This window comes from Xyrauchen texanus, chromosome 20 (genome assembly GCF_025860055.1).
Source record: "Xyrauchen texanus isolate HMW12.3.18 chromosome 20, RBS_HiC_50CHRs, whole genome shotgun sequence".
Taxonomy (NCBI): Eukaryota; Metazoa; Chordata; class Actinopteri; order Cypriniformes; family Catostomidae; genus Xyrauchen; species Xyrauchen texanus.
The window spans coordinates 35276118-35299642 of NC_068295.1; the positions used below are offsets into that span (position 1 = coordinate 35276118).

At 41.4% G+C, this 23525-nt stretch overlaps 1 pseudogene; it reads right to left on the minus strand.

Annotated features, from left to right (window-relative positions):
• Positions 1-7192: 7192 nt before the first annotated feature.
• LOC127660587 (E3 ubiquitin-protein ligase parkin-like) overlaps positions 7193-23525 on the minus strand; it is a 126114-nt pseudogene continuing 109781 nt past the window's right edge.

The following is a 23525-nucleotide window of genomic DNA, read 5'->3' on the forward strand; positions in this document are numbered from 1 at the left end:
GACACAGATACGGATACAGTTGTCCAGGAGACAATAAATAGGAAGTTAAGCAGCAAGAGAATCCAGGCACCGGTTCTGTAGAGGTGGAATACATATAATTCTAATGTTAAATGTATTTTCTCCCTATATCAGCGTTAGACTTTGATAGCAGTTTACCTGCCGTATAAGTTCCATTTGATATTGATGAGTTTCTGAACTACAGGATGCATGATGAGGTCCAGTTTACCCTGATTCACAATAAACCCCAGCTGTGGGGAGAGACAACTCTCACAATCCAATGCAGCACCACTTGTAATGCAGGTGGAAACACATGTTTTAACATAAAAAGTACCATTGTAATGCCATGTTTTTTGGACATGCTGCCATTATAATACCATTTTTTATGTGCTATGGTAGTACCCACCAAAGTATTCTTTTAAGTACCATGGAGCACTAAATACACTACCAATTTTATAATGTGGAAAATAATTATAATTAAGTCAATCTATGAAATAACACAAATGGAAGTATTGGTTGACCAAAGCAGTGACCAATAAAATATAGCTTCTTTGAAGTCGCCACCATTTGTTTAGATTCCAGCTCTGCACACTGTGGACATTCTTTCAACCAACTTCATGAGGTGCCACCACTGATCTATGAACACTGTTCCACCAATCCCCCCAACCCTGCTTACTCTCATGTAATACATTAATGTCTGTGTTTACATCAACATCACACTGGCAGCAGATTTGATCTCTTCAAGAGGGGCATTTTCACCAAGAAGCACATTTAACTATTCATGCATGCGGCTGCATTCACAGTGAGACATGAGCGTTCATCCACAGACATCAACATGTGAACGTTTGAAGCAGCCTGCTGTACTCAAACAGCGTGCGGGTATTGAGTCAGTACTCAGACCTGCCGACGGTACTTTTAATATTGGTTGCAATTAGGGGGCTTACACACTGGCAGGTTAGTCTGAAACAGAGCCCGGTTTGCATTAAAAGTTGGTAATGTGAAAGCTGTTTTATGGACTGGGAAGCGGACCACAGAACCCATATGCCCACCTATCTTTCTTAGGACTTTGTGTATACCCACCTGAAATAAGTGATGATACGTATAGCCGCCAGAACATTGAGTAGTCTTTTGACTTGGAACTTTTTCAATCTACTAACGTGATGCTGCAGCACCGTTGAGTGAATTGTTTGTGTGTGTGTGTGTGTGTGTGTGTGTGTGTGTGTATATATATATATATCAGGGACATGGTAACTTTCCTTATCTCAGGGGTACCGGGACGGACTGCATGACAGTGACAGTGTGAGAGAGAAGAGAAGGGGGAAACAAGTGGGAGGGGAGAGAGAGTGGGAGGCCTCTACCCTTGGATATGCCGACACACGGTCTTCAGCCAGTTGGACAGCTTCCTCCAGCGATGCCGGGTGGTGGCACTGGACAGACTATGCCATTCCTTCTGGCAGACGACAGATCAGCTGTTCCAGCACCACAAGATCGATGACTCCCTTGGCGTCGTGGTCCTCAGCCAGCAGACACTTCCCGGTGGGCATCACAGAGCTGTTGCATAAAGGCAAACGGGTGTCCAAGCGTGCCCATCTTCGTCGAACTAAAGAGTTGTCTGTGCTCTTCAGGGCAAGATGGAGTTCTTCTGGTCATAGTACACAGGATACTCGCCGCTGGTAGTTTCAAGCTGGGCTTCCCTGGACAAAAGTGGTATGAGCCTGGCCGCCCACTGAGCATGCAGCCAGCTCCAGATCTCTGCCATCCTCTCGAAGAGGTCTACGTACACCTCCAGATCCTCTTCAGCCCAATTTCCATGAGAGCGACTGGAGGCATTGGGGCTGTTGTGTCCGGGGCTTTCTCCTGGTGTAGTAAGCTCACCTAAGGATCACCTGCCAGTCCGCTGCTAGAGCACCTCCTGGAATCGCCGATCATGGCCCTGTGTAGCTCAAGCAGGGCCTGATGTTAAGCATGATGCATGCTGGTGAGGGACTGGATCATTCCGCCACCGGTGAGGACTCCATGCCGAAGTATCCAAACTCCCAGGTTTCGGCACCAGTGTAACTGGGTTCATTTGTGGGGTAAAGGAGGAAATGGGAAGCGTGGCTTCAACTCAAAAAGGTCAGTCTTAATAATATCTCAAATTATCTTTCCAGCTGGGCCTTGGTAGCTCAGCGAGTATTGAGATTGACTACCACACTTAGAGTAACGAGTTTGAATCCAGGGTGTTCTGAGTGACTCCAGCAATGTCTCCTAAGACCAAATTGGCCCGGTTGCTGGAGAGGGTAGAGTCACATGGGGTAACCTCCTCGTGGTCACGATTAGTGGTTCTTTCTCTCAATGGGGCACGCATTTAACACACAGACAGCTTGGTGCAACTCTCTCTCTCTCTCTCTCTCTCTCTCAGTCTCTGACGTGGTTCCTCCTTATATTTCTCTCCCCATTGCTCACTACAATCAGAATCAGGTGTTAGACATACTGTCCTCAGGTATGTGCAATCTTACCGCTTTCTCTCCGAATGAACGCTCACATGCCCACACCTCCACACCATGGTTTATCCCCACCACAGTGAGTGTGAATTATCAGAGCACATGAAACCATCGAGTCACAATTTTGTCCGATAAACAATCCTGAAGCAAATCCAGTTGAGAAGCACTGTTTTAGAGGGTAAATGATACAGCAGAATTCAAACAAAGATTGAGGGTTGTTTTCTTACCTGACTGGAGACTCCATCAGTCAGTTTAATCTCAAGGTTATTCCTGTCAGGCTGAACTTGGCTGATTCTCTTCATTCTTCTTCTTAATGCAACAGAGAGCATCTGACTAGCGCCTCATCTTCTTAAGATGCGAAAAGGACCAACTTACAGCCCAAGAAATATACTTAAACCTTAAGTTTAACGAAACTTAAGCCTTATACAGCACAACATTTTAAATAAAAAGCTTCACTTCATTATATCCTGCATATTTAGAGTAGAGATTCACTGATGCTCTTGAGGTCTTTATTAACTGGAAGTGTTTGTTGTCAGATAATTTGTTCCTCAGTTACCCTTAAGTGAGTTGTAAAGCACATGTTTGTTCCACATCAGCTTACAGCATTTAGTTACACCCTACCTGCAATAAATCAGGGTAACCTTTAGCAAAAGCACAAACTTATGTTTAGGGCACATTTACTGCAGGTTATTGGACAGTACATGTCAAGACTTTACAGATAATGTCCATCGGAGGCAATCTAATCACCATAAAGTATAAACCAAATAACACACAGACAGGCTTGTGCATCTGCATTGCCCTTAAAAGGGTCATGACATGAGGAATAACATTTTACTTGATCTTTTCTTATATAAGAGGTCATTGTACTATGAAAGCATCCTCATTAATAGAAAAATAATATTTATTGAAACCAAGCTGCAAAAACATATCATTTTGAATTTGTGGAACTTGTGACGTCACAAGGACCAAATACATCTGCATATGCAATGCCTATTTTTCTGTCATTGCACCATTGGCCCCATCCACTGATGCACCATGGTACAATGATCACACTCATGCTCTCAAGAGAGCAGCTCGGAAAATGGAGCGCATGTGGAAAAATACAAAATTAGAAGTATTTCAGGGTGCATGGAAGGATAGTGTCTGTAGCTACAAACACGCACTAAAAGCTGCCAGGTCAGCATATTTTAGTAAACTCATAGAAAATAACCACAACAATCCTAGATGTTTATTCAGTACTGTGGCTAAATTGGTTAGGAATAAAGCCTCAACCGAACCAGATATTACGCCACACCTCAAGAGTAATGACTTCATGAATTTCTTTACAGATAAAATTGAAATAATCAGAAATAAAATTGGAATTATGCAATCATCTGTCATAGCACCTCAGAAATCAGAGTCGACTAATTTCCCTCATGTGCATCTTCAATCCTTCGCTATCATAGGTCATGAAGAGCTAACAAAACTTATCGAAACATCAAAAGCCACAACTTGTTTGTTAGATCCAATACCAACTAAGCTCTTAAAAGAGGTATCTCCTGTAATATCAGAACCTCTTCTTAATATCATTAACTCCTCGCTATGCTTAGGACATGTCCCAAGAAACTTTAAAATGGCAATTATCAAACCGCTAATTAAGAAGCCACAACTTGATTCTGGAGAACTTGCTAATTATAGACCGATTTCAAATCTCCCGCTTATGTCAAAAATACTAGAAAGGGTAGTATCCTCCCAAATATGTTCATTTCTACAGAAAAATAGTATATATGAAGAATTTCAATCTGGATTTAGGCCTCATCACAGTACAGAGACTGCACTTATCAGAGTTACAAATGACTTGCTCTTATCATCTGATCGCGGCAGCATTTCTCTTCTAGTGCTTTTAGATCTTAGTGCTGCATTCGACACGATAGATCACTTACATTCTCTTGAATAGGCTGGAGAATTATGTTGGAATTTGTGGAGTGGCATTAGCATGGTTTAGGTCATATTTAGCAGACCGCTACCACTTTGTCTATGTAAATGAGGAATTGTCAAACCAAACAAAAGTAAAATATGGAGTGCCACAGGGATCAGTTTTAGGGCCTCTGCTTTTCTCCATGTATATGCTTCCCTGGGAGATATTATCAGGAATCGTGGAATAAGTTTCCACTGCTATGCTGACGATACACAACTTTATATTTCTTCAAAACCTGATGAGATTTCACAATTATCAAAATTAACAGAGTGTATCAATGAAATAAAAGATTGGATGGCCAGAAATTTCCTTCTACTCAATTCTGACAAAACAGAGGTTCTAATTATTGGACCAAAAAGCTCTAAAAATAAGCCACTAAAATATAATTTGACTCTAGATGGATGTACCGTTACATCATCTTCAACAGCAAAGAACTTAGGTGTTATATTTGATACAAATCTGTCCTTTGAAAATCAAATTACAAATGTTTGTAGAACAGCATTCTTCCACCTAAGAAATATTGCTAAATTAAGGCACATGCTCTCGGTTGCTGATGCCGAAAAACTAATTCATGCGTTCATGACCTCAAGACTAGATTATTGTAATGCATTACTGGGAGGATGTCCAGCAAGATCAATAAATAAACTTCAATTGGTTCAAAATGCAGCAGCCAGAGTGCTGACGAGAATCAAGAAATATGATCATATTAGCCCCATTTTATCATCGCTACATTGGCTACCTGTTAAATTTCAGTATTGATTTTAAAATTCTGTTATCTACGTACAAAGCTTTGAATGGTCTAGCTCCAGCAGTACTTAAGTGATCTTCTAACACGCTATATTCCAACACGCTCATTAAGATCGCAAAATTCTGGCCTATTAATAGTTCCTAGAATATCAAAATCCACAAAAGGAGGAAGATCCTTTTCATATTTGGCTCCTAAACTATGGAATAATCTCCCAAACACTGTTCGAGATGCAGACACACTCTCTCAGTTTAAGTCTAGACTAAAGACTCATCTATTTAGCCAGGCATACACCTAATTTATCCCACACTTAGGCTGCTTTAGTTGAGTCTGCCGGAACTAGAAACATTGAGCATGATCTCAAACTCTGCAATAAATTGAATGGCATCTACGCTTACATCTTTTTATTTGTTTCCCTGTCTCAACCTCGGGACTCCTATCCTGAGGTCACCAGAACCGGCTGGATCCAGCACCATTCCTGCTTCATGTTGGACTCCACTGCTACATGTCGCTGAATGATGATGACTAAATGCGGTCGATTGATGGACTACGATCGTGAAATGGAATGCATAGACTAACTATTGCCCACAAAAGCCTTCGTCGGCCAATTGACAGGGACACTTGCATCTATGTGAACCTCTACAATTAATCTAGATGGACTTCAAAGACTTTGGTCATTAATCTTACAGTTCAAACACAATCGATTTTTACTCACTGACACCTTAACACTTAGTTTAATGATTTTAAAACATGATTTTACCTATACATAATTAATATTTACATTACATTCATAATGTTAGCCAGAGGGGAACTGGCCCCCACAGTGAGTCTGGTTTCTCCCAAGGTTATTTTTCTCCATTAATCTACATCTTATGGAGTTTTGTGTTCCTTGCCACAGTCGCCTACGGCTTGCTCACTGGGGTTATTAACTCTTTCCCCGCCAGCGTTTTAAAAAAAAAAAGTTGCCAGCCACCGCCAGGGTTTTTGACGATTTTCGCAAAACTTTAATGGCCCGCAGAATATTTAATTCCATGAATATATGAAGATGCTATATATCAAAATAAAGATCTGAGCCTCTGCTTTTAGGCAAATAAAAAACGATTTTATTTGATCTTCATTTGTTATTTTTAATGCCATTAAGGCATTAAAGGTAGGCTTTGTCAAAAACAACATTTCGGACAAAAAGCTGAGAAAAAGGCATTTCTATCTACATTTTGAGCTACATTCTCAAAACTCCACTTACGTTTAAGACGATCGCAGTCTGTTTCTTTGATCAAAGAGTTAGCGTACTCTTTCAAAAACATGCGTATGGTCTTTCTTATCAGATTCCACCTAAAACACGGATACCAGGAAAATTCCGTGTTTGGCGGAAGCTTTTTTCATAAAACCCGGAAAATTCCGTGTTTGGAAGGGAAAGAGTTAATATAATTATCATTTAATTATTTTTAAACCATTAAAATCAAATTTTGTCTAAATTACACAATGATGATTAATCGACTTTATGGACGTTGCAGTTTTTGTCGTCTGTTAATGCTGATGTTCTGTGAAGCTGCTTTGAAACGATGTGTGTTGTGAAAGGCGCTATACAAATAAAATTGAATTGAATTGAATTGAATTGATGCTCAGAGTCAGTGACAAAGGTGAAGAGAAGAGAGATGTGGCCTGCCATGGGATATTCATCCAAAGTAAACTTACACAGTACACCTCCTGGATTTCAATGTTTTTCTACATAAACGTGCATGGCTTTGACTGTTTTATACATCTCGAGCTGCTTTTAAAAGATGCAATGTCAAGTTAGAACTTTAAAATGGAGACCCACATTGTGTTTCACTCAGCTGTACTGTCATGCTGTTGTGCTCTTTTGAAGGCATCCTGGACCATTTTTCCACCCAACTGTGCTATTTTTAATTGTAGTTATTTTGTAAACATGCACTCGTTGGATGACTTTGATCATTTTGATACATTTTCAGCGATGTGCACTGCGTTTTAAGAGCTGTACAAACACAACTTTCAGAAACGCATGTCATTCTGCTGCTGCCACTGACTGGGAGGAACACGCAGTGCTGTGTGTAAACAAACATGGAAGATGAGAGATGTGAAGACCAGCGTCTCTGCTTTGGGCTGTTGAAGCCGGTTGAAGCAGCCCATCTCAACCACCATGGACTGTTTACATTCATGTATTGAGAACAGCTCAGAGAGGATTGTAAGTTTTCGGCTCATATTATAAGCGTGATTGCTTGTGAACAGAAACTGTTATTGAAGGATGATGCAGTTAAAATACCATTGGACAGGAAATCCAAAAGTAAACAATTTAATTCATGACTATTTCATACGTCATAACTGTTTGATAGATTATGGTGCTGCTTGAGTTAACGGTTTAATATATTCAGATGAAATGTGTTGGATGTGGGTTACATGTTAATCCTGAAATGTAGTTTTATAAATGTTGTGGTCCTGTGGATTTTATTCATTTTCTTTGGATTGCATTTCAAAATATGCCTCTATTGGAAGGGCTGCGTGATGTTAGCCAATCACAACAGTGGGCGTTTATATTAAAGTCTTAAAGGGCCAGACATTTTAAAGGAATTTTCACCCAAAAATTACATATTCACTTACCCATGATGCCATCCCATACTGTCTTTCTTCAGCAGTCTTATCTTCAAGTGAAGATATTTAGAAGAACATAGAGCTCTGTCAGGTCCTATTATGGAAGTACACAGGTGCCAGCACTTTGACGTTCCAAAAGTAATCCACAGGACCCCAGTCGATCATTGAATGTCTTCTGAAGAAAAATCAACAAGTTTGTGTAAAAAATAAATCAATAATTTAAATGGTATTAACTTTTAAAAGGCACTTCCAGCCAGCAGCTGATGCATCATGTATCTGTCACGTGATGTATGCACGCCCAGCGAGTTCACACGAGAATTCAGAAGTGACGCTTTTTTACAACAGAAGAACAAACTATACGTGAGAGTTCAGCTATTTCAGACTGCATCAGAACCCTGGATGGAAGCACAGGTTTAAAGATTATTATTAATTATTAATATAATTTAACCCCAGCGAGTGCACACGCCTACCGTTACATAACTGCAAAGATCTCTCATTTAGAAGTTATAAATATTTGTGTTGTTTTCTGCTGATTTGATCAAAATATTACAAAACGTCTGTGATGATCCCGTCTGATTGAATGTAAGAGCTGATTTAACTGAAGAATATACAGAAAGCAATCGAGACATATAAGTATATATGACTAATATGTTTACATTGTAGTCTGGTGGTGTAATAAAGTCTTTGCTTCAGAATATTAAGATATGGAGGCGTGGTTGAGCGGCGAATACACAATAGTATTTTTTATTTATTACAATGTGTTACAATTATGACATACCGCCATACAGTCTGATTGTTATGAATAACATCATCCTATGTGCATTTCCAGTTTAATTGTATCCAAATCGATGATGTTATAAATATAATTGACATGTGTACAGATAATTGACATGTCTAATTAAATGAGCAATGATCCACATGTGTTTTTATCCCTGCTCTCCACCTTCATCGCTGCTTGACTTTGGTAAAATGAAGCCGTGTCGATTAAAAGATAAAACTTTATTGAAAGAAAAAGAACATTTTAGCTCTGGTGATTACACAGCAGTATCATCTATTCAAGATTTATAAATAGAAACAAAAATTTTGTCGACTTCTGCCACATCCCAAGGGGAAGCACCATGAAGAAATATGGAATTTTGGTCACACAGTGACGTCACATGAAACAGGTCAATAAACAAACAAATGTTCAATTTGAAACTGTCATGTGTGGAACACAGTGAAGCTTTAGCTGTATTTAGAATTTAATACTAGTGTAGTATATTGCTTACTGCACAATATACACTAAATACTGCATACAATTTTTTTATATAATAAAAAACAAAACAAAAGTATGTGAAACTTGTCACTGTCCGAGTGGTGTGATAAGTAGTGTCAAGTTATCATCTTGGAAATAAACAGTTATTTTTAACTTTTAAATCAACTCCTATTAATCAGATTAAATAATGAGTCAGGAATGTTAAAAGAATAGTTCACCCAAAAATAACAAATCTGTCATCATTTACTCATTTTTCAGTCTTTTGAAACCTATATGACTTTCTTTCTTCCATGAAACACAAAAGCAGTTATTTACAGCAGAATGTCCAAATTGAATGGAAGTTGAATTTTCAGAGAATAAGGACATTAGTTGTAGTCCTCTCCTTATACAAAGCTATTGCATGGCTTCAGCAAACTTGGATTTTAACGCTTCAGTCAAACAGACTTCTTTTATGATTATTTTATGGAACCTTTTTGTCATTTTCCATTTTTTGGTAATTTACATTCATTGTATGGAAAAGAGCAGCTCAGACATTATGCTTAATATATATAGAGTGTTAAAAGATACCTGTCTTACCGTTCTTTTCCACAGGAACTTGGCATTTGGGGCAGGGGTGAGTGGTCTTGGCTATAGGCTCCTGTGTGGCCTGATCCCAGCGGGAACAAAGGGCTGCTTCCTCATCAAAATAACCCTGAAACACACACTCATTTGTTTTTAGATCGTGGTGGGGACTTTCCATTGACTTATTTTAATTGCATACTTAGTAAATTATATTTTCAATCCCTTAAACCTCTAAATCTAACACAAACATTTCTGCATTGGTAGATATTCATTAATCATTACATACGCACAATTACCATGACATCACACAGCAGACAACTTCTGGGTTCTTAATAGCAGCAGATTTGAATGGTGAATATGATGCAGTGCTGCAGTTGTAATAATCTTTTAAGCATTGTATAATCTAATAATATTAGTTAATGGTAATGCAGTTTATTATACTTCTTAACTATACTTCTAAAGCCTGAGAAATTTTACAGATAAAAATAAAAACCTAGACATTCAATATGCATCTTTACTCTGTAGATTACTGCTCTACATAGAGTAATATGTGACTTATTCAATATTAAAACATATATCCTTTCTGTTCAGTCAATTGTTGATTAGAACAACAAAATAGAAACATTTAATTCTAATGTGCTTAGCCGGTAGTCTTAAAGAGTCAGTACCGTTTTAGCACTTGATCTACATATAAATATATATATACTTGTAAAAAAAAAACAATAAAAATGTAGGCCTAACATAAATATTTATAAAATGTTCTGTCTACAAAATGACCAAACATTATGAAAAACTAATGATAAAATAGTTTGTACCAAGTTAAAAAGGTCCTCTGTATAATAAACAGTATCAGCCAGTTGTAATTGCAAATTTCATAGCAAATATGTTTGGTTGTTGTTGATGAACATCATAAACATCATAAGCCGCAACTTCCTCTTTTCATTTTGAACATCAGGTATATTACAATATTAATAACAATGGGTAAATGATGGCACACATCTTTGGTTATGCATTGATGGAGTGGTACTTTCGGAATAAAAGGTTGGGAAACACAGTTTTAACATTTTCAGGTGAATTTGAACAAGGTGCCCATTGTGCCAGCAGTTCTTTTCTGCCACCAGCATTTGTTTGCTAATATTAACATTACATTGTGTATGTCTATAGTATGTTTATTAAGCCATTTTCCTGATCATTGGCTGGTTTCCATATTGCATGTGATTTTAGGTTTTACTATTCTTTTGGGGACCAATTTAGACAAATCCTGACCCACACCAACACGCAACAATGATCAGACTCAATGCTGTGAGATAGACAGAGGAAGATATTATCTGAAAGAACTTTAAATTCCTATTTTCCTAAATTCCTAAATATTATTTTATGAATCAAATGATTTGTGAATGGCTTGTAGGCATTGTTGAGCACTGACACTCTGTTAGCTATATTCTCTGGACTTCTCAACTCAAAAGAAGGAATATTTAAGCAGATGGTGAGTGTTTTCACCTTGTGGAATGACAGATGATATCAGCTAGCAAGCATAAATTGAACTGCGTCCATGCATATGTTATGAGGTAATATCAAAAGTGTGAAATTCACACCTGCGGGTTGCTGCCCGCCGCAGAGGCCGTACTCTGTCTGCAATCTCACTCATGATAGTGCTCCTTACAGTTCCTGCAATATGCAAACTGAACGCAAACAACAAACCAGTTACCAGCAATGAATAAAGCCATACAATCCCACTATCAAGATATCAAATAATACAGTGGCCCCAAAAGTTTTAGTTAAGCTAGCACAAGCAAGGGGCCTGGGTAGCTCAACAAGTAAAGATGCTGACTACCACACCTGTGATTCCAGTCCAGCTTCCTAAGCAACCAATTTGCCAGTTGCTAGGGTGGGTAGAGTCATATGCAGTTAACCTCCTCGTGGTCGTCATAATGTGTGATGAGTTGTGCAAGGATGCCACGGAGAATAGCGTGAAGCCTCCACACGCGCTAGGTCTCCACGGTTTCACACTCAACAAGCCACGTGATCAAATGCGTGGATTGACTGTCTCAGACGTGGAGGCAACTGTGATTAGTCCTCCACCACCCACAGTCACTATGTCACCACGAGGACTTAGAACGCTTTGGGAATTGGGCATTCCAAATTGGGTAGAAAAGGGGAGATTTCAAGCAAAACGTTTTACAAAAAGAAGTATATAGTATTGAAAATTAAGACACAAAATATCAATTTCTGGCTGATGAACTACACGTGAGGTTACTCTGCTTGGACACCTGACTTAATGCATACACTAAAAAGTCACACCGTCACGAACCCCGCTCCCTCGCTCTGCCCCCTCGAGCTTCCATGCTCGTTCCGCCCCCTCGAGCTCGCACGCTCTTTTTGCTCGCTCGAGCCCTCACGCCCACTTTGCTCCTACTCGCTCACATGCTCGTAGGCAATCTCCCTACCTCGAGTTTCTCATGCGTTTCCAATCCCCCAGAACATTATGACCACCTGCACTCGCGTCATCTGCACTCCTGCACATTAGTTTCACCTGCACTCGTCTCATCACCTGTCATGGTTTACACCTGCACTCACCCCTATATATCACTACCCTTTCGTCTCACGGTTGTTGGTTATTGTATTTATTTCCCGTGTCTTTGCCCCCCGCTAGTCTCGTCTAGTTTTGACCTCCTCTCGTTCACCTCTTAGCTTGCCAGCTCCCCTTTTTCCCCTGTCTTTTGCTCCCACTTGTTATTCTTATTCTGATTACCCCGGCTTTGACCCCCTACGCTCTCGTTGACCACTCTTTCCTGGATTTGCCCCTTTACCCTATCTTGATTCCCCGGCTTCGATTTAACGCTCACCCTGACCATTCTTCATTGGATTTGCCCTGTTTTTGTACTGTTGCCTGCTTTGTTGGAATAAAGCAGTTTTCTCCGACATTGTGACTGTCTCGTCTTGTGTTTGTGTGTGCGGGTTACAAAATAACCAACCTCACCGAAGACAGTCACAATGCGTCACGCTGAGGATTCATGCAGCTCACTAGAGCGGAGGAACACGTCACATTCAGCGCGAGGAGCTACGGTGTGGAAACTTGACCAAGCGCTCGCGGCCCAGGGGCAGCAGGTATGTTCTATGTCTGAAATTTTTCACCCTGTTTCACCTGTGTCTGCCCCTGAGCCCGTTGATGCTTTCCACGCATCCGCTGAAGCCGTATGCTCTCCATCCCCGGAGAGGTTTTATGGCTCATCGGACGCGAACCAAGGGTTTTCCGTGCAGGGCAGTGGTTATGTAACTCATAACCCCGTCCTTGACATTATGGAGCCAGCGGCCCGACTCTTGGGTTTGCGCCAGGGGAGCCAACACTTGGAGGCTTATATTATGGATTTTTGTGCCCTGGCGTACCAGGTGAATTTTGATGAGGTGGCTCTGAAAGACATTTTTCAATTTGGACTGAATGAGCCAGCCTCATCATTCATGCCTGGTGGTCGCTGCTCTCTCAACCTGGCTCAGTTTATTGACCTCGCCCTACTGTACGCTGGTTCCTCGTTTACTGTGGGGGAGGCAGAAACTGAACCAGCGTTCCATACCACGGCCCCCGTCTTGAAGCCTACCACGGCCCCCGTCTTGAAGCCTGTCACGGCCCCCGTCTTGAAGCCTACCATGGCCCCCGTCTTGAAGCCTACCACGGCCTCCGTCTTGAAGCCTACCACGGCCCCCGTCTTGAAGCCTGTCACGGCCCCAGTCCCGAGGCCTGTCACGGCCCCCGTCTTGAAGCCTGTCACGGCCCCAGTCCCGAGGCCTGTCACGGCCCCTGTCTCGAAGCCTGGCACGGCCAGCGAGCCAGCACCCATGCCTGGCATGGCCAGAGAGCCAGCGCCCATGCCCGCCACGGCCAACGAGCCAGCGCCCATGCCCGCCACGGCCAACAAGCCAGCGCCCATGCCCGCCACGGTCGGCGAGCCAGCGCCTGTAGCCTCGACCGTCCCCATGGCCACGTCCCCTGTTGGCCGAGGACGCAAGAGAAGGAAGAGGGCCCCTTCTCCCCAGTCTCGTCTTGTGCTCAAGACCGCAGAGGTTCCCTCAGAGTCTTCCACAGCTCTACCGACCTCTGCTCCGCCCCCAGAGTCTTCCACAGCTCTGCCGGGTTCTGCTCCGCCCCCAGAGTCTTCCACGGCTCTGCCGGGTTCTGCTCCACCCCCAGAGTCTTCCACGGCTCTGCCAGGTTCTGCTCCGCCCCCAGAGTCTTCCACGGCTCTGCCGGGTTCTGCTCCGCCCCCAGAGTCTTCCACGGCTCTGCCAGCCTCTGCTCGCCCCTCAGAGCCCTCGCGGCCTCCGCCTCTCGAGTCTCCCAAGGCTCCTCCTCTCAAGCCTCCGAGGGCTTCTCCTCTCGAGTCTTTCATGGCTCCACCCCTCAAGCCTCTCACGGCTTCGCCTCTCGAGTCTCTCAGGGCTCCTCCCCCTCTCAAGCCTCTCAGGGCTTCCCCTCTCGAGTCTCTCAGGGCTCCTCCTCCCCTCAAGCCTCTCAGGGCTTCTCCTCTCGAGTCTTTCGGGGCCCCACCTCTAGAGCCTCTCGAGTCTTCCATGACCTTTTTCCCCGAGCCTCTCACGGCTCTACTCCCAGAGACTCCAGAGCTTCCTAGGGCTCCGCCTCTCGAGCCTCCTACGGCTCCGCCTCCCGAGCCTCCTACGGCTCCGCCTCCCAAGCCTCCCACGGCTCCACCTCCCGAGCCCCTCACGGCTCTGCTCCCAAAGACTCCAGAGCTTTCTATGGCTCCGCCTCTCAGGCCTCCTACGGCTCTACCCCCCGAGACTACAGAGCCTGCCAGGTCGTCACCTCGGGGACCTCCCACGGCGCCACCTCCATTGGCTCCACCTCCTGAGCCTTTCAGGCCTTCCCCCCTAAAGCCTCCTTCGGCTCCACCTTCAGAGCCTTTCAGGCCTTAGCCCCTAAAGCCTCCTTCGGCTCCACCTCCAGAGCCTTCCAGAACCCCACCTCCAGAGCCGCCTACAGTGCCGCCTCTGACGGCACCGCCTTTCACGGCTCAGCCCGGACTTCCTGACCCTCTCCCTGTCCTGTGGCCTCTTCCCTGGCCTCTGGACCCTATTCCTGTCCGGTGGTCACCTTCCAGACCCCCGGACCCAGTCCCTGTCCTCCAGTCGCCTTCCAGACCCCCTGACCCTGTCTCTGCCCTACGGCTGCCCCCTAGATCTCCCGACCACCCGCCTGTCCGCTATGTTCCCCCAGACTTTGCCTTGATACTGCCCATTGACCCCATGGACTGTCTCATTTCCCTCTGTGCCCCTTGGACTGCCCTCAATTTTGTTTGTGTGTTTTGTGGGTTGTCTGTTCAGGGTTTTTGTTTGTTGGGTTCGGTCCAGCACCACTTCCTCATAGCCGAGAGCGGCCGTCAGGAGCCGTCCGCTTTAGAGGGGGAGTACTGTCACGAACCCCGCCCTCGCTCTGCCCCCTCGAGCTTCCACGCTCGTTCCGCCCTCGAGCTCCCACGCTCGTTCCGCCTCGAGCTCGCGACGCTCTTTTTGCTCGCCGAGCCCTCACGACCACTTTGCTCCTACTGGCTCACATGCTCGTAGGCAATCTCCCTTCCTCGAAGTTTCTCACGCGTTTCCAATCCCCCAGAACATTATGACCACCTGCACTCGCGTCATCTGCACTCCTGCACATTAGTTTCACCTGCACTCGCCTCATCACCTGTCATGGTTTACACCTGCACTCGCCCCTATATATATCACTACCCTTTCGTCTCACGGTTGTTGGTTATTGTATTTAGTTTCCCGTGTCTTTGCCCCCGCTAGTCTCGTCTAGTTTTGACCTCCTCTCGTTCACCTCTTAGCTTGCCAGCGCCCCTTGTTCCCCTGTCTTTTGCTCCCACTTGTTATTCTTATTCTGATTACCCCGGCTTTGACCCCCTACGCTCTCGTTGACCACTCTCTCCTGGATTTGCCCCGTTACCCTATCTTGATTCCCCGGCTTCGATTTAACGCTCACCCTGACCATTCTTCACTGGATTTGCCCTGTTTTTGTACTGTTGCCTGCTTTGTTGGAATAAAGCAGTTTTCTCCGACATTGTGACTGTCTCGTCTTGTGTTTGTGTGTGCGGGTTACACACCGAGACCAGTTGATGAAAAGAAATTGCAAAAATGCTTCTGAAAAATGTAGGTTTTCTCTTGATTTAAATTTTTTAAGTGTCCAAATACATTTTGAGGTCACTGTTTAGCTAATCAGAAAAATACAAATAAAAAAAAAAATAGCTAAAAAATTTAAAAAAAGTAAATTGACCCTACTTTCTTTCTTAATGTATTCACTAGATCACATTGTGCACAATTTATTCATTTATTCAGTTGTTTTCATAATCATTTATAAAAGTGTAGTAATTATTCACTTCCAAAACAACTTTTCTTTTCTGCAGGTATAATCAAGGCCGCAAGGGGTGGGAAGATGTAATGTTAACCATTAATACCAAAGCCATACATTTTTCACCTCTTTACCAGCCAATCAAATCCTAAATTTGAATAATTGAGGTCCCATCCTACATTACTTCCAACTAAATATTCTGTTTCACGAATAAAAATCAAATTAGAGTGGCTAAATGCATTTCAAAGATAGTGTTTTTTTATTATTACCTTTTTTTACATTTAAATAATGTAAACACAGCTATAATAAAGACATCCATAGTTTGATTGCCCCAAAGAGTGTAAACAAAAACATTTCAGTAAGCTTTTAAAACATTTATATTTTTTATTTTAAAAAATTGGTCTTTAAGTTTGAGTGACCCAACATGTCCACATTTGGATAAATCTGTGTGAAAATCTGCTTGGTGCCTCTAGTGGTGCACAAATCATATCCATCCCTCTATGGATCCACCGGCGGGTTCAAAAGGAGGCGCTATATCGCAAAAAGGTTTATGCTTAAAATGTTAAAGTTCCTGTATGCATAAGTCAGGCATATGAGGTATAATTTGAAAGCTTAGAATCTTAACTTTTCAGAGATAACTTCTGCATTTATGTTACATAAAACGAAATAAGGATTCAAAACATGTTGGAAATTAGCACCCCTAGAGGTAAGGGGATATACATATTTATGCGAAAATATAACTCTTTCACATAGCAACTTAATGGAGAAGTCATATATCAAATTAAAGCTCCTATTTTCAGGAATGTGACTGTTCAGTTAATGTTCTTGCCCTAACACCACAGTTAAAATGATTTTCAAAATAATCACAAAGTGAAATATGATTTATATGAAGTCATCAAATACAAACGTCTCTTTTATGTGCCAATCACTGCTGCTGTAAGCCCCAAATAGCCAAAAAAGAGCCATTTTTACTGGTCTGTGAGCTTGCTTGGCTGAATAATCCAATTTAATATCTTAGATGTCCAGAACAAAATATGCCATCCAGCAGAAAAAGCATGCTTAACAAATAATCAGAAAAATATGTTTTCGAATATTGATGATAACATGTGAGCTTCTAGTCCACTCAGAGGACGAAATATTTGATGAAACAATGGGGGTGATGTGGGGGTGGTGGGGGGGGGGTGGCGTGAACAAAACTGAATTTCAATGGACAAGCACATCTGTGACGGCTACGTTGCAGCGCCACCTATATTTCAGATCTGTATAATGTGTTAAAGAAAAATACATTCTAGTACTTGGTGCCATTTAGTGGAATGAAATAAGTCTTTCCAAAATGAGGTAAACAGAAACAGAATTACATGTTCACAAAACATTTACAATAAAAAAAAAAGAAAGAAAGAAATACTGTTCTGTATAAGGGGTATAAAAGTACACTCAGCAATATTTTGTGATAATGTTTCACTGACATCTAGATGCAGGTGTCACAACTGGCATAGATGCAGCATAAACAGAAGCTCTTTGTTATTCATGTCATTGTAGAAATGCCCAGTTTGCAGTCAGCCATGATTAATTTATTCTGCAAGTAAAAGCATCCAGTAATGAGCATTATAGAGATGAAGTGAGTAATATTCCACTGTTAATATGATCATAACATGGCAGTGCTCAGGAATAGCACCATATGTAGAATAAAGCAGCTTTGTCTTTAAGACTGATATGACTGTATAGTCTTTATCTCATGTAATGAACAACATTTTAAATGCATTTTCCCAAAATAATTTCAAAAATTTCAGTTTGAAAGCAAACACAATCACTGAGTTCACCAGATTTGACATAAAATCCTGATTCAGGAACTGCATTCCCATGCAGTAGGCTATCCAAACTCCACACTAGGGGGAAGCCTTTCCCCATGGCCTTCTTTGCAGCAAGCTTTTAAAATGAGGAACTATTACTCTGGGGTTTAGGATACATCTCATCTTCAGCTCTTTTGAAAATCTTTGTTGATTTAGTATTTCTTCAGAGACCCACACTGTGAAGTAGAAAGGGAAATCGCATCATGTTTTTGGGCTTTATTATTTATGGTGCACGTGATAGATTCTCTCAAGATCTTGAGACAGATGCGTCTTTGTTTTCGCTCTCTGCAGTAATGATAAGGAAACCGAGTTCTTTTGACAGTTCTTTTGTCTTTTTTCACCATTGCTATCATTTGCTGCCTCTCACCATTCATGTTTATTATCCACATCGCTGGTGTCCTTCTCAAGCATAACTGTTTCCTACGGTGTCTGAGACAGGAAGGATGTTTTTGATGTGGAGAGTGGAACAGTCTTAACCCCCTCTTAGTGTGAAATTAATGGCACTTTGCAGTCCTTGACTGAAACATGTCAAGACATTTTTATTTGTATAGTGCTTTTCACAACACACATTGTTTCAAAGCAGCTTTACAGAAAATAATGCTTTAACAGAAAAAAATAAACATATATATATATATATATTTAAAGAAAATGTCAGAATGCTAGTTTTAGTTAGTATTTAATTGTTAAGGCTTTTTGCTTCTAATAAGAGTACAGGACACTCAGCTCTGTTTTATATTTGCATACAAATAAAACACTAAGGGGACTGAGCTATAAGGTGCTTTGATCAATGATCCAGTTTAAAAATGCAGTCAACTCTGTTTTATGTGTGTGTAGACTTAGACAGGATCTGACAGTGGCAGTGTGATGTGTGAACATATGAGTGAAACGTTAAAAGAGCTCTTAGATACAGAGACTTCTCTGATCATCTGCCAGACCAATCTCTCTCTCTCTCTCTCTCTCTCTCTCCAACAAACCCAATCTCATAATCCTGACCCAAATGCACAGATTCGAAGCAATAATAGCATCTTTCTGACACCTGGCTCACTGTACACAGCACTCAGAGCAGCTCTAGAGCAAGCTTCTCACTTTGAAACCACTCATAAACACAGCAGACTTGTCATTATATGTTTCAATAAAAGATACATCTAGTTATCTGTCATTTTACTTGATTAGGGGACAAAATTGGGCATGAACATCTTGAAGATTGTTAATGAAAAAGTCACCTATTTGTTCTTTTCAACACTGTCTCTGTGAAAGGAGGTGCAAAACCGTCAGAAAATGTTAGTCCATCCCAGGAGGTCAAAGCAAATATTATGTGCATGTATATTTTGTTTAGTTGGACTGGGACATTACTTAAAACATATTTTGTTTTGTCTTGGGGATGTTTGAAGACATTTTGTTTTGCCTGGGACATGTTTGAAGACATAAATTTATTTTATTTTGTCTGGGGGATGTCTGAAGACATTTTGTTTTGTCTGGGGCATGTCTGAAGACATATTTTGTTTTGACTTGGGAATGTCTGGAGACACATTTTGTTTTGATGATTGGGTCATGTCCGAAGTCATATTTTGTTTTGTCTTGGGAATGTCTTATGAACATTATATTTTGACTGGGGCATATCTGAAGACATATTTTGTTTTGTCTGGGGTTTGTCCAAAGAAAAATTATGATTTGATTGGGCCATGTGTAAAGACACATTTTATTTTGACTGGTGCATGTCTGAAGACACATTTTATTTTGACGCGGGCATGTCTGAAGACACATTTTGCTTCGACTGGGACATGTCTGAAGACATATTTTGATATCTCTGGGGCATGTCTGAAGACATATTTTGATATCTCTGGGGCATGTCTGAAGACATATTTTGTGATGTTTTGGGCATGTCTAATGACAAATTTAGTTTTATCTTGGGAATGTCTAAAGACATATTTTGTTTTGTATGGGGCATGTCTGAAGACACATTTTGATTTGACTGGGACATATATGAAGAAATGTTGTTTTGTCTGTGGCATGTCAGAAGACATATTCTGTTTTATCTGGGGCATGTCTAAAGAAATATTTTGTTTTGTCTGGGGCATGTCTGAAGATATATTTTTGTTTTGTCTTGGGCATGTATAAAGACATATTTTGTTTTGTCTTGGAAATGTCTAAAAACATACTTTGTTTTGTGTGGGACATGCCTGAAGAAATATTTTTTGTCTGGGGCATGTCTGAAGACATAATTTGTTTTGTCTCAGGCATGTCTAAAAACATTTTGATTTGTCTGGGGCATGTCTGAAGATGTATTTTGTTGTGTCTCGAGCATGTCAAAAACATATTTAGTTTTTTCTTGGTATGTCTAAAAACATACCTTGTTTTGTCTGGGGCGTGTCTGAAGACATATTTAGTTTTTTTCTGGTGCATTTCTAAAGAAATATTTTGTTTTGTCTGGGGCATGTCTGAAGACATATTTTGTTTTGTCTTGTGCATGTCTGAAAACATATTTTGATTTGTCAGAAGCATGTCTGAGCTGCCTACTTCTCCACCCCTTGTGGCTCCGCCTCCAGAGACTCATTTCCCTGAACCTCCTCCACCTCTGGCTCCTCTTCCTGAGTCTCAAGTCCCTGCCCCTCCTGCAGCTCTACCCGCTCTACCTTTGGCTCCTCCTCATGAGTCTCAAGTCCCTGATCCTCCAGTGGCTCTGCCTGCTCCACCTCTGGCTATGCCTTCTGAATCTCAAGTCCATGCTCCTCCTGCTGCTCCTCAGCTCCACGAACCAACTGTGGCTCTGCCCCCTGGGTCTTCATCACCAGTGGCTCTGCCCTCTGTGGCTCCGCCCTCTGACAGTTCCATCCTGGTGTCCTGATCCTCAGACATTTCCTTCCTGGAGCCATCTCCCAAACTGCCAGACAATGTACCCTTCCTGGAGCTGCCTCCCAAACCACTGGATCCTGCATGGCCTTCTGGTTGTCTGCCAGCTCCACCTTGGCCTTACAACTATCTGTATTTGGGCTTCAGGGGGCACCCATTTAAGGGGGGTTCTGTCACATCCCCTCTTGTCACCATCCCTTCATGTTCACGGACTCTTATTTTGACACTTTTATGGACTTTTATGTGGTAGTTTTTCCTCCACACTACATTTCCAGCAGGCACCATCATTATTACATTCACCTGTTCCCCATCAGTGTTCCCAGCTGTTCCTTGTGTTGTTAATCCCATGTCTGTATATTCCCTCATGTTTCCCCACTCATTGTTTGGTCTCTTCTATATTTGCATGTACATTTTTCTCATTGTTGTATTTATCCCAACCAGTTGTCAATTAAAATGCTAATTAAAGCTCTTTATTATATGATATGATTACATTATTTATATAAAGTGTGTAAATAAAAATAAAATAAAATAAAGTGTATTAATATGAAACATGTTGTGTTTTGTATTTGCTAAAATGCTATGCCTATAGCTCAATAGTCAAGTAGCAAATCATGGTGCAAGCATCGCCAAGGTCGGCAGATATTTCTCTGTAGCCAAAACAAGGTGAGAAAATCTTTTCTCTTTTGATACTGAATGTGGATAGATCACACTTACACAAGGACCACCACCACAAAACCCTCCTGCACTTACAAACATAATTCTTTTTTTTTTTTACATGTCTAGAGCTGGCAGAAATTGCTCTATAGCCAGCTCCTTACTATGAGATCATCTCTTGTATTCAACACACAGCGTTACTGATGAAGGGCCTCTAAACCCCAAACAAAAGAGAGGAAGGCGGTATAAAACTGTAGAGGAGATATCCACCTTATTTTGCAACGTTGAAGTAAACGGCGACTGCATTTTCTGTGAATGTGTAAAAGTTCCGCTGTTATTGATTGCAATGTGAATAAATTGAAGGATAATAATAGCAGAATCTAGTGATATAAGTTTATAAACTATCACACAACCACAGGTTGTACAGCAGAACGATAATTTTCTAACTTCAGCCTTTATAGTAAAAGGGTAAGAAAATCATGCTCTTGTTGCTGTGTGTTATATTGAAGAGACGGTAATAAAATATGCTTCTTACTTTTCCGAGATCGTGGCGATGCAGTGTTTCTTGTCTCCATGTAAACCTCTATTTATATGTACCTGCATAACCTCCAATGATGCCTTTATTTGTTTATTTCCAAAGGCGATGTTTCATAAGCCATGCTGAATGTGAGATCTATGTGTAAAATATGTTTATTAATTTGCCAAGATGAAACAAGATACAGTTTTGTTGCAAAGAAAGTTAAAGCAGCATTTGTCCAGCGGCTTTCTCCTCTCTGCTGGTTGTGTAAAGTTTGTGTCAAACAACGTAATGTACTTTTCTGTCAGCGCCTGATCTCTCATTCATTCTGCCTGTGCAACAGTGTGATAAAAAGATGGCAAAATGCAATATACGGTAAAACTATATGTGTTCAAAACCCTTATTTAAAGAATAATTTTCTTTAAATAATTAAAGAAAATAATATGACAATATATATTGCCGGTCTGTATTATAAAGCAGCATAATACATTACTGTGTTATGTTACTGTGTTTGTATTGCTAAAATAGCTGGAAGTTATTGACACCGGAAGTGGTCCACATTCAAGGCTGATAATTTCGCTGAAAAATAAAGTAGATGGAGAGGGGATATATTGCTTTTGCTGTAAGGGAAGTAGGACATGTAGGCTGCAAGGTGTCCCTCAGGTCCAGAGCGTGTATAAAGCTCCCTCTTTTTGTGTGTCTGTGTTTTTTTATGAGCCATTGATGTTATTTGGTGTGTGTGTGTGTGTGTGTGTGTGTGCGCTGGTGCCAACAGTTCATTACCGCCAACACCAATAAAAGCTTTATCTGTGGCTACCAGACGCAGTGCTGACCACAGCATCACTGTCAGCTGCCCAGTTAGAAACACTTGCTCTCTCTCACACTGCCCTCAAACTGATACTGTTAAAGTAGGTATGGTCAGAAGATAAGGGAAGAGCTCTCTATATTAATATCTTATGAACATACAAACACAGTAACACACTCCAATCCAGTGATGGGGATGAAGAATTATGCTGAAATTATAGCTAACAATTACTGCTGTCATTCGATTAAAATATTTAATTGCAATCAAATTACATAATTTTTCATAGTTATTCCCGATTAATAACAAACTTTGAAAGTGCTATAATTTATCTCTATATTTATTTATTTTCCTGTCAAAATTCCTTTATTTCCTTTTGGGGAAGAAATGAACATTTATAAAAATATAATGCTTTTTTTAAAAGCCTTCCACATTATACAGATAGAAATGCACTAAACTAGCACCAATTCAAGCAACAGTTCCTAAGCTCTAAGTAGGAGGTTGACTAATTGGAAGAACTAGTCTCCTTTGGTTGCATATTCATTACAATACTCATTAAATCTCTTAAACCTTCATCTGAATTGTCTGGTAATCATTAGCTGACGCTTCGATAGATCAGCGGCAATAGATTCAAAATTTAATTTTGAGCAGAGCCTCGGCAGACTGTCCACAGGAGAACTCCAACAAGTAAGCCGGCTGCAGCAGTCCCTCATCAGTGCCATGTATCATGTGTTTTGGCAGAATTGACATGCTTCTGTGGTAATTAAATTGTGCCCTACAAAGTACATGATTTCTGTCACAAGTCCCATCTGGGGTTGTGTTTTACAACAAAAACCATTAAGAGCTTCTTTTCCCCATCACTTAATCACTGACACAGAATCACTGTTGT